Genomic DNA, 12,025 nt, shown 5'->3' on the forward strand with positions numbered 1-12,025 from the left:
GTTCTGGTTCGTTTGAACGCGAACCTTTTTAGAGGTTCTATGTGAACGTGAACGTGAACGTGAACACGAACCTATGGTGTCACTTGACGTCATATTGCAAATGGCAACCGTACCTCTCAGTGAAGTAATATATTATTGTAACGATGCCTAGCGACGACTCAGGCCACATTATGCCTCAATGCAGGATGAAATTTCAAGCATCACCATATGCTCAACATGAACAATCAAATTCTATATACTAATTCCATGAAATCGATATCTTCCGTCGCTGTGACAGCAATTTCGAGTAAGGGAATGTAGGCTTACACAATATTGGTCTAGGCTACAGCGTTCAAGGTGTTCTTAGGCCAGGGGTCGGCAAACCCCGGCACGCGTGCCATTTGTGGCACGCCAAATGATTTCACGTAAACGACATATTGAGACCATATTTTTGCAAAAAGTGAAACAGAAGTTTTCAAAATGGGCGATCCAGAATTATTTCATCAATCAACAGAAAATATTGTCTTTTAGGGCAGATTTTACTTGAATTTGTTTTTTCACGCTCCGCTCAATTTCTTGGTAGGCTACTTGAGGTCTTGATTATAATGTGAAAACCCCCGATAAATAAATATATATATAAAAAATGTTTTTAAAATCTATGCATAATGTACAGAAATGAGTCAACTGTACTAGCAGTTATGAGAGAACGTCAATCGAATATCGTGTGAAACCGTTTGGATTCTTTAGTCTAGGAGTGTTATACACCGTGCAGCCTACGGGAGCGCAACTTATGAACCGGCATTACGGCGCTGGGCATTTTCACGTCATAGAAGACACGGCCCAGACACAAAGCTGCGGACAACATGCGACCATTCGACTCCCATACGGTGTATGAGTTGTCACAATGATTGGCAGCAATAAAACCTTGAAACAAATAAACCGCCGCATGCTGGCCAAAACGTTAGACATTGATATGTCGACTGTCAAGTGTCAAGGCGCCGAAGTGACCAGCGCCGAATAGTCCAGCGGAAGTCTATCGGAATGAGATATTCTTTTAGTTTCGTCTGGTGTGCAAACGATTCTTTTATATCTAGAGCAACGACAATCTTTAGCGCTTTACCGCGACCTTTGCAGACAAATCTAGTGTCAAGCCGACCTTACTGTGACGCCAAACCGACTTGAATAATACAGGGGTGGGCACACTTTTTATCATCATCAGACCAGCATGTCATCGTAACAACACTGATTGGCCTGTCACTTATTGGATACAGTGGACTTGGAAACGACCAAATCAACTACATAAGAAATATCATTTCCCCATTCCGGGACTGGAAATAAATTATGTCAATATCATGTAAGCCAGGGGCGGATATAGGAAAATTAAGTGCTTGGCAGGCCGGATTGCTGAATCGATACATTATTCGCCAATTTATCCACATATACAAGGAATGAATCGTATTTAATGAATGTATTTTAATGTCACCAATGTCACTTCAAAGCCATTTCTCGCCGATAACGACGAAGACAATGTGGATTTGAGAACAGCATTGTCATAAATGCTTCGCCGTGTCTGCTTCTCTCTGATCAATTACTGGGCAAAATCGAGTACCCGAGTGCTTCGATTCTGAATCACGGAATATGCTTCGAGTCGAGTCGAGTAATCGAGTACCAACAATTATGACTTCAAAACAGAATGTAATGCGTCAAAGTTCAAATATGTACCGTTTATGCCACCGCAAAGAACATAATGCCTGTTATCCATCTCGTAAATGATACTTTGGTATTTTTCGGACCATATCGATTTCATTTCACTTGGTGACAATGTCGTGAGATTATCATGACTTCGGAAATGTGCTACGTTCAGTAACCTTCGTAGGGTATGTACTATATGCTTCGTATGCGACGATACCCCCAATCAAGGTTTCAAGGCTTCAACAGTGAAAATTAAAAAAAACTATAATTCTCGTAGATAAATTAACTTTCAGCGTTCAGAAGCGCAAAATTTCAGTACTTAAAAAAACCGTCTTTTACTACTCGACTCGAATCATCAAAATTGATACTCGATACTCGACACTTCATTAGTGATGAGTAGGCCTACATCGTAAATGCCGATAATGCAAGTCTTCTCGCTTCGACGAACTTACGCATAAGCTCACACACGGACACAAGAACATACAGTCACTAAAATTTGACGTTTAAGCAAGTAGTGGGGAATCTCGGCAGACTTGAGCCGTGGGCCACATTATCATGTAGGACGGGAAACTGTCCGCGGGCCGTATGTTGCCCGTCCCTGATGTAAGCGATAGGTCGGGTGCGACAGCGACCATAATTTATTCCTTTCGTCGCCACTCAAGAATCACTGGAGTGACGGATGCCGTTGTCAGCTACAGAAAAACGGTTTGTGGTATTCCTTACTTGAAACGTGAAATATTAATAAATTGAATGCTTGGCACACAAGTTAGTAAAGAATTGGCATTTTGTGACATTTTGGCTCGCTGCACACAAAAGGTTGCCGGCCCCTGCTTTAGGCGCAGTCATACTATTGCTACATTGATATTGATCGGAGTGAAAACCCGTTTATGTAAGCTACCAGCGACAGATATTACCTCACAACAAATTATGCAGTAGCCAGCACCCCCAATCGGACGAAGTTGGTTTTTATGATAAAATAAATCTATCAAATCACGAGTGATCCCGTATGCAGGGCCGTAACAGCAGTTCGCCAGCCCCCCCTAAACTTTGGTCTTGGGCCACCCACATGTTGATGGATCACACTTTTGGGGGGCTTCGCCCCCCACATCCCCTCAGGCTGCCGCTAATTACCGCTACTATGTAGTCCTATTGTACTATGCTATCTTCAATCCCGATCGTTCCCTTCGGTATGGAGTCTAATGGAGTCTAATTCAATGACCGACTTCCGAAACAACGCGCAAAATATCGTAATTGTGTAACTGTCGTCCATTATGTTGGTTTTTCAAAATCCTATCTAAAATCATGAATGACTTTGAACGCATTCGGCAAAATTATTGTCAGAAAATATAGCACGAAAGGAAAAATTAGCAGGCATGTTGATTTTGACATATGACAAAAAGGACAAAAATAGTGTTCTTTAGAGGAAACGACTGAGTACACAAGTACACAAGTATGAAACACTTTGTACAGGATTCATGGTTTTTCTTATTGGTCCCCTAATTCCACACCTGAATAGGCCTATTAAAATCTTTTGACGAAGGGTGTTATATTCTGCCGCTGAAAAGATGGAACATAGCTTCCGCATATTTAGCAAAGTACGCCTGGATCATTGATACAGGATATTCGTTTAGATCAGTGCTTCCCAATCTTTTTCAATTCGCGACCCACTTTTCATACAAATGTCATTGTACATGAGATGTGACAAAACGAATGAAAGCGTGATTCAGCCCACAATGCGTCGTTGTTGTTGTTTGTGGTATTCATGGTGTTTTTCGACTGCGATGGTCATTTACACCAGTATTCTTTATTAGGATTCCGTAGCTGCCGACATGTGGTATAGCCCACATCTTGTCTTTTTTAGGACACCGCTGACGCAGAAAAGATGGAGAGTAGGAACCTGTGTATAGATATCACTCCAACACTTGTAATGGGATTATGGAGTCGACCTCGGTCGGACTCGAACCCGCGCAAACTATTGGTGTGCAGCTGTGGATCACAACGCGTATGTATGTATGTGTTGTGAGCACGAAACAATATTCGTAAGCAGTTTATTACTTCGGCTTAAATGAACTAATACCTTGACTACGATACTCGCAATACCAACAGTTAAGACAACAGCAACATAAATGTAGAACGATTCTCAGTACGCGAAACAGGTAGACAGTCTGCAATCATTACAGTCCACGCCAGTACATTACGACGAATGATCTTTAACACAGAAAGGTAATCACAACAAAACTGAAGTCGGTACCAATTAGACACCAAACATACAACATTCACCCCTCCTTATTTTAATGAGGCACTGGTTGTCCGTATCTATTCGGTGGGACGCCTCGTGTTGTTCTAGAGGAGCGACGAGGTACAACTTGCATTTCGTTTGAACGGAAAGGAGAATTGTCCGCTACGTTTGGCGGTTCTTCATCCTTCTGGGTAACGAGCTTGCAACCCTCGATGGCATCGGGGAGCTCCGGAACAACCGGAATTTCTTCCGGAACTTGCGGACGAGGACACGGGGCAATATCGGTTATTGCAACGTTTCTTTCTCTTCCATCGACGTGGCGAACGTTCGCATACAACGGGTTGGCATTCAACAATTCCACTTCCTCCACCAAATCGTCGTTTTTATTCGAACGGACGTGACGTTTCAGGAACACAGGACCAGGTTGGGATAACCAAGTCGGCAGGGTCTTTCCGCTGGGTAGCCTGCGATTGAAACCAAAAAACAGTTCATGCGGAGTAGAATTTGTACTAGTACAAAGCAGGGAGCGAGTCGCTCGTAATACATGAGGTAAAGCTAGCTCCCAGGATTCGACGGGTAACTCGTGTGATCGAAGGTATAATCGGATCGCTTTCCACAAAATCCCATTATAGCGTTCGACTTGAGCATTTCCGGTCGGATGATAAACGGTAGAATGACTGCTTGCAACGCCCTTACAGAGCAGGTAATCTTTGATTTCGCGAGACATGAACGAACTACCACGATCTGAATGAATGTAACTAGGCGTACCACAAAGAGCAAATAGCTCATCTAGACATTTGATAACAGTGGATGACCACATATTTGGACAAGCGAAGCAAAATGGAAAGCGTGAAAATTCGTCAACCACTACTAGTATATATCTGTTACCAGTGTTCGATGGCAGGGGGCCTTTGAAATCCATGTTTAAACGCTCGAACGGTTTTGTGGACTTGATCAGGACTCCCTGTTCTCGGCGATAAAACCGAGGCTTGATTTCGGCACACACTTGACATGTCGAGCATACTCTTTTCACATCGGAAGTTGAGTAGGGCAAGTTCTGCGAACGAACAACATGAAGAAGCCGGGTGACTCCCGGGTGACACAGCTCTCGATGCAGTTCTTCGAGATTACACGTCGAAATGGACGAACAATGGGCTCGGGTCAGGGCGTCGGGTGCACAATTCAATTCTCCTGGCCGATATCGAATATCGTACGTGAACTGCGCCAACTCTAGGCGCCAACACTGAATCTTATTGTTCTTGATTTTCGACCGCTTTCGCATATCGAACATGAACGAAACAGCTTCCTGATCCGTGATCAAGGTAAATCTTCGTCCTGCCAAAAAGTGCTGCCATTTCCTCACTGCTTCGATAATAGCAGTCGCCTCTTTCTCGACGGCAGGGTAGTGCTTTTCGCTATTGTTGAGCGTGCGGGACATGAAAGCAATAGGTCGGCCACCCTGATTCAACGTCGCCGACACTGCGACATCGGAGGCATCACACTCCACCACAAAGGGCTCGTCGTCATCGATCGCTTGTAAAGCGGCGTCCTCCACGCCCTTTTTCAATGCATTGAAATCATTCAAGCACTTCGCGTTGATTGGAAAATCGACACAGTTGATCAAACTTGCAATTTTGTCTGAGAACGCCGGTATCCACTTTGCGTAATAGGCAAATAATCCCAACGCCCTCTTCAGAGCTTTCTTGTTTGTAGGTGGAGGCAATTCACGCAATGGTTTCAATCGCTCCGGATCAGGTTTTATGACACCACGACCAACACGGTATCCTAATATATCCACCTCTGCGACCGATGAAATGGTCTTATTGTGGTTGAGAGTCATGTTTCTTGCACTCAACGCATTCAACAAGCGCTCAACACTTTTATCGTGTTCCGACTGTGACTGGCCTCCGACAGTGACATTATCAAGGTATGGAAACGTATCTGTCAGTTTGTCCGAATCGACAATCGCGTCCATAGTTCGTTGAAATGCGGGTACACCGTTTGTGACCCCGAACGGCAACCGATTGAACTCCCACAATCGACCGACGGCTTCAAAAGCGGTAGGCGCTTTATCGGACTCTTGTAGCTCCAATTGGTGATACGCGCTCTTCAAATCAAAAGTTGAAAATACTTTGTATTTTGCCAGTTTTTGTACGATGTCCTCTATGCGAGGCAAAGGGTAGGCATCGAGTACCGTAAAGCGGTTCACAGTTTGCGAATAATCTATGCACATTCGCTTTTTACCGGATTCTTGATTGGTTACGACCAATGGCTGAGCGCGCCATGGTGAACTACTTGGTCTTATAATTCCGTCTTTCGACAGCTTGTCAACTTCAGATTCGATGAAGGCTGTATCTGCAGCGCTATAACGCCTTGATGGCACGCACACTGGCTTGAAATCTGACGTAACGGACTTGAAGAGTTGTGGACATTTCGTGTTAGATGCTAGAACAGCACAGGTTCTACGGTCCTGAGATGATATAACGAGTTCCGGGTCTTTGCCATTATACGTGAACACCACGCGTTTATGTCGTTTCTGAAAGTCTTGACCAAGTATTATATCGCAACAGAGATCTTTCATGACGCCTAGCGTGACATTTCTGTAAACCTTCCCGTTCAACACCAACTCTACGATGCATTGACCAGAGATTGATTCTTTCAGAGACTTTGCCGCCATCGTTACGCAATCTGTATAGGGCAACACCTTCAATTTCATCGCTTCAACTGTCCTTGGATTGATGTAGCTTAAGCCACTTCCAGGATCCACCAACGTTGACATTCGCTCGTCTTTTAGGAATGTATCTATGATTGCGTAACGCAAACATCTTGGTGCTTCTTGTATAGCGCAGGACGAGGACGAACTATGTTTCGTGGATGGTGTTTTTCGAGTGGATGCATCCGCTACACTTTTGCAAACTTTCGAGTAGTGCCCCGTCATCCCACATTTGTAACAGGTGGATGAGCGTGCTGGACAATTTTTACGGGCATGTTGAATTTTGTCACCACAAAAATAACATTTCCACTTGCCACGATGCACAGCTGCTGCAGCGTTTTCACGTTCTTTGTCGGATGCTGCTTCAGATTGAACGGTTGCTATTGGAATCTCGGCACCGCCAGAAGACATGTACGAGGACGAATTCCTTTGTGCAATGTCCAAGGTCCGGGCCTTCCTAAAGGCACTGTCAATTGTCAATTCGGTTTCCTCCAACAACCGCTGCCGTATGGCATGCGAAAGAATGCCGTTGATGAAGGAGTCTCGAATAAATCCGTCTCGGTGTTCAGTTTTGGAGACTGCAAGAAAGTTACAATCCTTGCTCAACCTGCGTAGTTCTTGCAAATATTCATCCAAGCTTTGTCCGTGCTTTTGTTTCGTTGTCGCCAGCACATGACGTGCAAACACCTCGTTAGGTGCTTTGACAAAAAGGTTTTCTAACGTTGCAATTGCGGTTTCATATGTCTCAGCTTCATCGATATACTCGAAAAGGACATACGATAAGAAGTTTGTAAGAATCTTGAGTTTTTCTATTCTGGCACTTCCTGTCTCGAAGGCCGCAAGATAATTCTCGAAAGTTCTTCGCCAATGCTTCCACTCTTTCTCTGACGTCGGGCTATTGGGTTCAATTTCCAATACCTTCGGTTTCAACGGCTTCAGTGCTTCAGACATTGTATCGTCAAGAACTTTAGTTCATTTAATTGTTGTGAGCACGAAACAATATTCGTAAGCAGTTTATTACTTCGGCTTAAATGAACTAATACCTTGACTACGATACTCGCAATACCAACAGTTAAGACAACAGCAACATAAATGAAGAACGGTTCTCAGTACGCGAAACAGGTAGACAGTCTGCAATCATTACAGTCCACGCCAGTACATTACGACGAATGATCTTTAACACAGAAAGGTAATCACAACAAAACTGAAGTCGGTACCAATTAGACACCAAACATACAACAGTATGTATAATTGGAAATGGTGCATATAACTGCAAATGTTTTTTGCACCATGCCATTTCAAAATCAAAAGATCTATACTATAGCATATCTATGGTGTCATATTTCTCTACCAGATAATATGACAAATTCAATTACTGGTATACTGGTATAAGGGCTAGAGAGCAATAGTTCAATTTCCATTGGTACGTTATGATACCGCGCATTGTCCTGCAAATGTTGTCGATGTCGATCGTACTTTCTACATTCAAGTAGAAAGTGCGCTACCGTCTCGGGTACTTGGCAATCTTCGCATAATCCATTTGGGTGACAATGCAATTTGAGCAAGTGATAATTGAGTTTGCAATGTCCGGTCCTTAATCGGAATAGGACAGAGGAAGCTCTTCTTGTTGTTTCTTCGCTGGGATACGTTTGGTACGATTCCGCATTGGGTGAGAAAATTCTTCTGTATTGCGATTCATGATCCACTTGCCTGAATCCTTCTTAGAACAGGCTTTGGCATACTTCCGACTCAACACTTTTATATTCCTTGGTGGACAGTTCAACTTGATCCTCACCGCCTCTATGCAGCGCGGCCGATTTAGCCAGCGCATCTGCGATTTCGTTGCACCCCACTGAACAGTGACCTGGAATCCACAGCATAGTGATGTTGAAGCCTCGGCGTTTCAAATCAGTACACTGGAGTATTATGTCTGCAACAGTAATGTTATTTAATACGCGTGATCGGATAGCTTGTAGTGAACTCGGACTATCGGATAAGATAACTATATATCAGGGTTGTAACCAAGTCACAAGGCTTCGAGTCACAAGTCAATCTCACTTTTATAGTTTGGACTCGAGTCAAGTCGAGTCATTTTCAATTCTCACCGAGTCAAGTCCGAGTCCAAGTCATCGTGCAGAGGTTCGAGTGCGAGTCATAGTATTATGACTCGAGTCCGAGTCCAAGTCATTCTGTTGACTGCTCAGTTTACAGTGAAAATCTTGCTAAACCCACTTTTATAACTATGTTTGGCGATATCAAATGGTTTGCAATATAATATACTAATTTTCCTCACTTTAAGCAATTTCTGGTCGCATTTCCAAGTATATCTACTAGTACCAATAGACGAAGTGCTAATAGGGTGGTTAAGTTACTATTTTTCGAAATTACAATGAAATGTCGGTCTCAGCCGTCTGAGTCTCGAGTCATATGACTTGGTGAGAAAATGACTCGAGTCAAGTCGAGTCATCAGAAAATCGTGACTCGAGTCATTACAACCCTGCTGTATATCATAGTTACTAGTGTCGTATCTTTGAATCCATTTGAGGCTTTCCTGTACAGCTATGAGCTTCGTTGAAAATACTGATAAATGGTGGTTTAGTGATACATTTTTTGACACACCCTCGCCCCACACGTAGAAGGCAGCTCCACACCCAATCTCAGTTTTTGAACCATCAGTATATATTTTGATAGATTCTCTATAATAATCGTAAATGTATTGCTCACTTACCAATTTGATAACTGCTTGGGTCGGTTTTTCGGAGCATCAACGATATAGCCTACTTATACGTCTACGCGACAGTCTAGACTCTAGAATGTCTTTCCATGGTGGGATGGGGAAAGTGTCAGACTTGTATATAGATATATACCTCACGGCAGGTATGTTCGATACTATATTAAATGTTCTGAAGGAATGCGATGGGAAAAGCTCATGCCATAATTGTTGTACGAGAGATCGACAGGGGTGATCATTGCCGGATAATATATTTCCTCGGAACTTCAAACAGGCCTGTAAATGACGTAAGTGAACTGGCAGCTCGTTACACGCGTGTTGCAAAGAGTATATCGGCGTACTACGCATATCTCCACAACAAAGTCGGAGGGCGGCATTTTGAACAGCTTGCACTGATCTGATCACATATTTAGGGGCGAACATGTACGCCTCGAATCCATATTCAGTTACCGATCTTATTAATGCTCTATATATAGGGTCAGGAGACAGTCTTTGGACGCACCCCAAGATGTGCCACTAAGAAGGCGCAGTAGATTAGGACTCTTGGTGCAGATTCCAGTGACAATTCTCGAATGTGCTCGGTAGCTTAATCTAGCATCAAACGTAACCCCAAGATATTTATACTCATTTTTTGTGTGAACCATAGCATCATTAAAAACCAATTTCACTTCAGGTAGTTTACGTCGTCTAGAAAATAGTACGGCCGCAGACTTGTCCATGTTAACTCTAAATCCCCATTTCTGACACCAGCGTGACAATTCGTGTAGCGATTGTTGCATTGTATCTATAAGACTATTGGCGTCCAGACCTGACTCCCACATACATACGTCATCGGCGAAAAGATTCATATTTGATGTCACGGCATCTGGCAGGTCATTCATCATTAAAAATAAGACTGGACTAAGAATGGAACCTTGAGGTGTGCCATTTTCTAGCTGCTGGATATCTGACACGGAACTACCCAGGCGGACTTGAAATGACCTTCCATTTATGAATGTGTTAATCCAGTGTAGCATATTACCATTTATTCCTAATGAGTGACGTTTATAGATTAGGCCATCGCGCCATACCATATCATACGCCTTCTCGAAATCGATGAACATAGCCAACGTCGATCTTCTGTTAGCCAAGGACTTATATATTTCATCGTACAGTAGCAGGATGCAATCACTCGTGGAATGTTTCATCCTGAACCCACTTTGCGCTTGATGGATGAGGCCATTGGTCTCAAGGAACCACCGTAATCTATTCGCAATTATCTTGTCCATTACCTTACAAAAATGGCTCGTGAGCGATATAGGGCGATCGGTTCACCTTTTTTCTGTATTGGTACCACTATCGAGTGTTTCCATTCGTCAGGGCACCTTCCGTTTACCCACGTATTATTTATCACTGCGAGGACGGTCTCTCTACTTTTGACATTCATGTTAGTGAACATCTGATAGCATATCCTGTCTGCGCCGGGTGATGTCGATTTACGTTTCTCTATTACCGTCAGCAACTCGGTCATGTCGAGCTCTGTATTGAAAGCATGCCCCAATCGTTGCGTGGTTGTTGTAGTATCGGCTGTATATGATCTATTGCGAAGGAGGTTCTGGTAGATCTAAATTAGTCGTACAGGTTTCCGGCCAAATCGCAAATCCAACCAAAACCCAATCCTCAATCTCAACAATACCCGGCCCTAACCCGTATTTTAGTCACATGTTGAAGTGTAATTACTACTGAACAGGGTTGTAACCAAGTCACAAGGCTCCGAGTCACAAGTCAATCTCACTTTTATATTTTTGACTCGAGTCAAGTCGAGTCATTTTCAATTCCCACCGAGTCAAGTCCGAGTCCAAGTCAGCGAACAGAGGATCAAGTCCGAGAGATGGTATTATGAGTATGACTCGAGTCCGAGTCCAAGTCATTGTGTTGACTGTTCAGTTTCCAGTTAAAGTCTTCCTAAACCCACTTTTTTAACTCTGTTTGGTGATATTGAATGGTTCGCATTTATAATATATCAATTTTTCTCACTTTTAGCAGTTTCTGGTCGCATTTTCAAGCACCAGTACCAACAAACGAAATCCCAATAGCGTGTTGGCTTCAAAATTACAATGAAATGTAGGTCTTCGCCGTCTGAATCTCGAGTCAATGACTTGCTTCGAGTCATGCGCAATGACTCGAGTCCAAGTCGAGTCAATACACAGATTGACTCGAGTCGAGTCGAGTCATTTCCGTATTTTGAGAAAATGACTCGAGTCGAGTCGAGTCATCTGAAAATTGTGACTAGAGTCTGACTCGAGTCGATTCATGACTCGAGTCATTACAACCCTGCTACTGAATAAATACTAGTCCATCCTCCAGATTAATTAGCGGACCACGACTTGACCTATCGATCTCGCCTTCCATGATAAGCCACCCCATTTTTGTCACTTTCTTTTTTCGATACTATATTTTTCTACTTTTCATTCAGTGTGTATACCTTCTTTTTATATCGCCTAGGCCAAGGTGGGTGTCTGGTTCCTACTCCAAGTCGTTTCGACACCTTCCTATCTTTTCATTGCATCGCATTTTTTGTGCTGTATTGAACTGGTAAAATTGCTTTTAAAACGAACTGAATCACACTTCCACATGCCCACTTGTAGCATGCTGAAGTGTCGCATGCTATTATATCCACAGAGCGTTTGAC

The 12,025-nt window shown here is 43.3% G+C and overlaps 1 protein-coding gene across 1 annotated transcript in view; it reads left to right on the top strand.

The window, feature by feature from the left end:
• The window catches only part of LOC145456849 (tubulin epsilon chain-like), a 297,431-nt gene that overhangs the window by 253,114 nt on the left and 32,292 nt on the right, over positions 1–12,025 (top strand). The window lies entirely within an intron of this gene.

Source organism: Botryllus schlosseri, chromosome 2 (assembly GCF_051294905.1).
Source record: "Botryllus schlosseri isolate E-star chromosome 2, Bs_hap1, whole genome shotgun sequence".
Taxonomy (NCBI): Eukaryota; Metazoa; Chordata; class Ascidiacea; order Stolidobranchia; family Styelidae; genus Botryllus; species Botryllus schlosseri.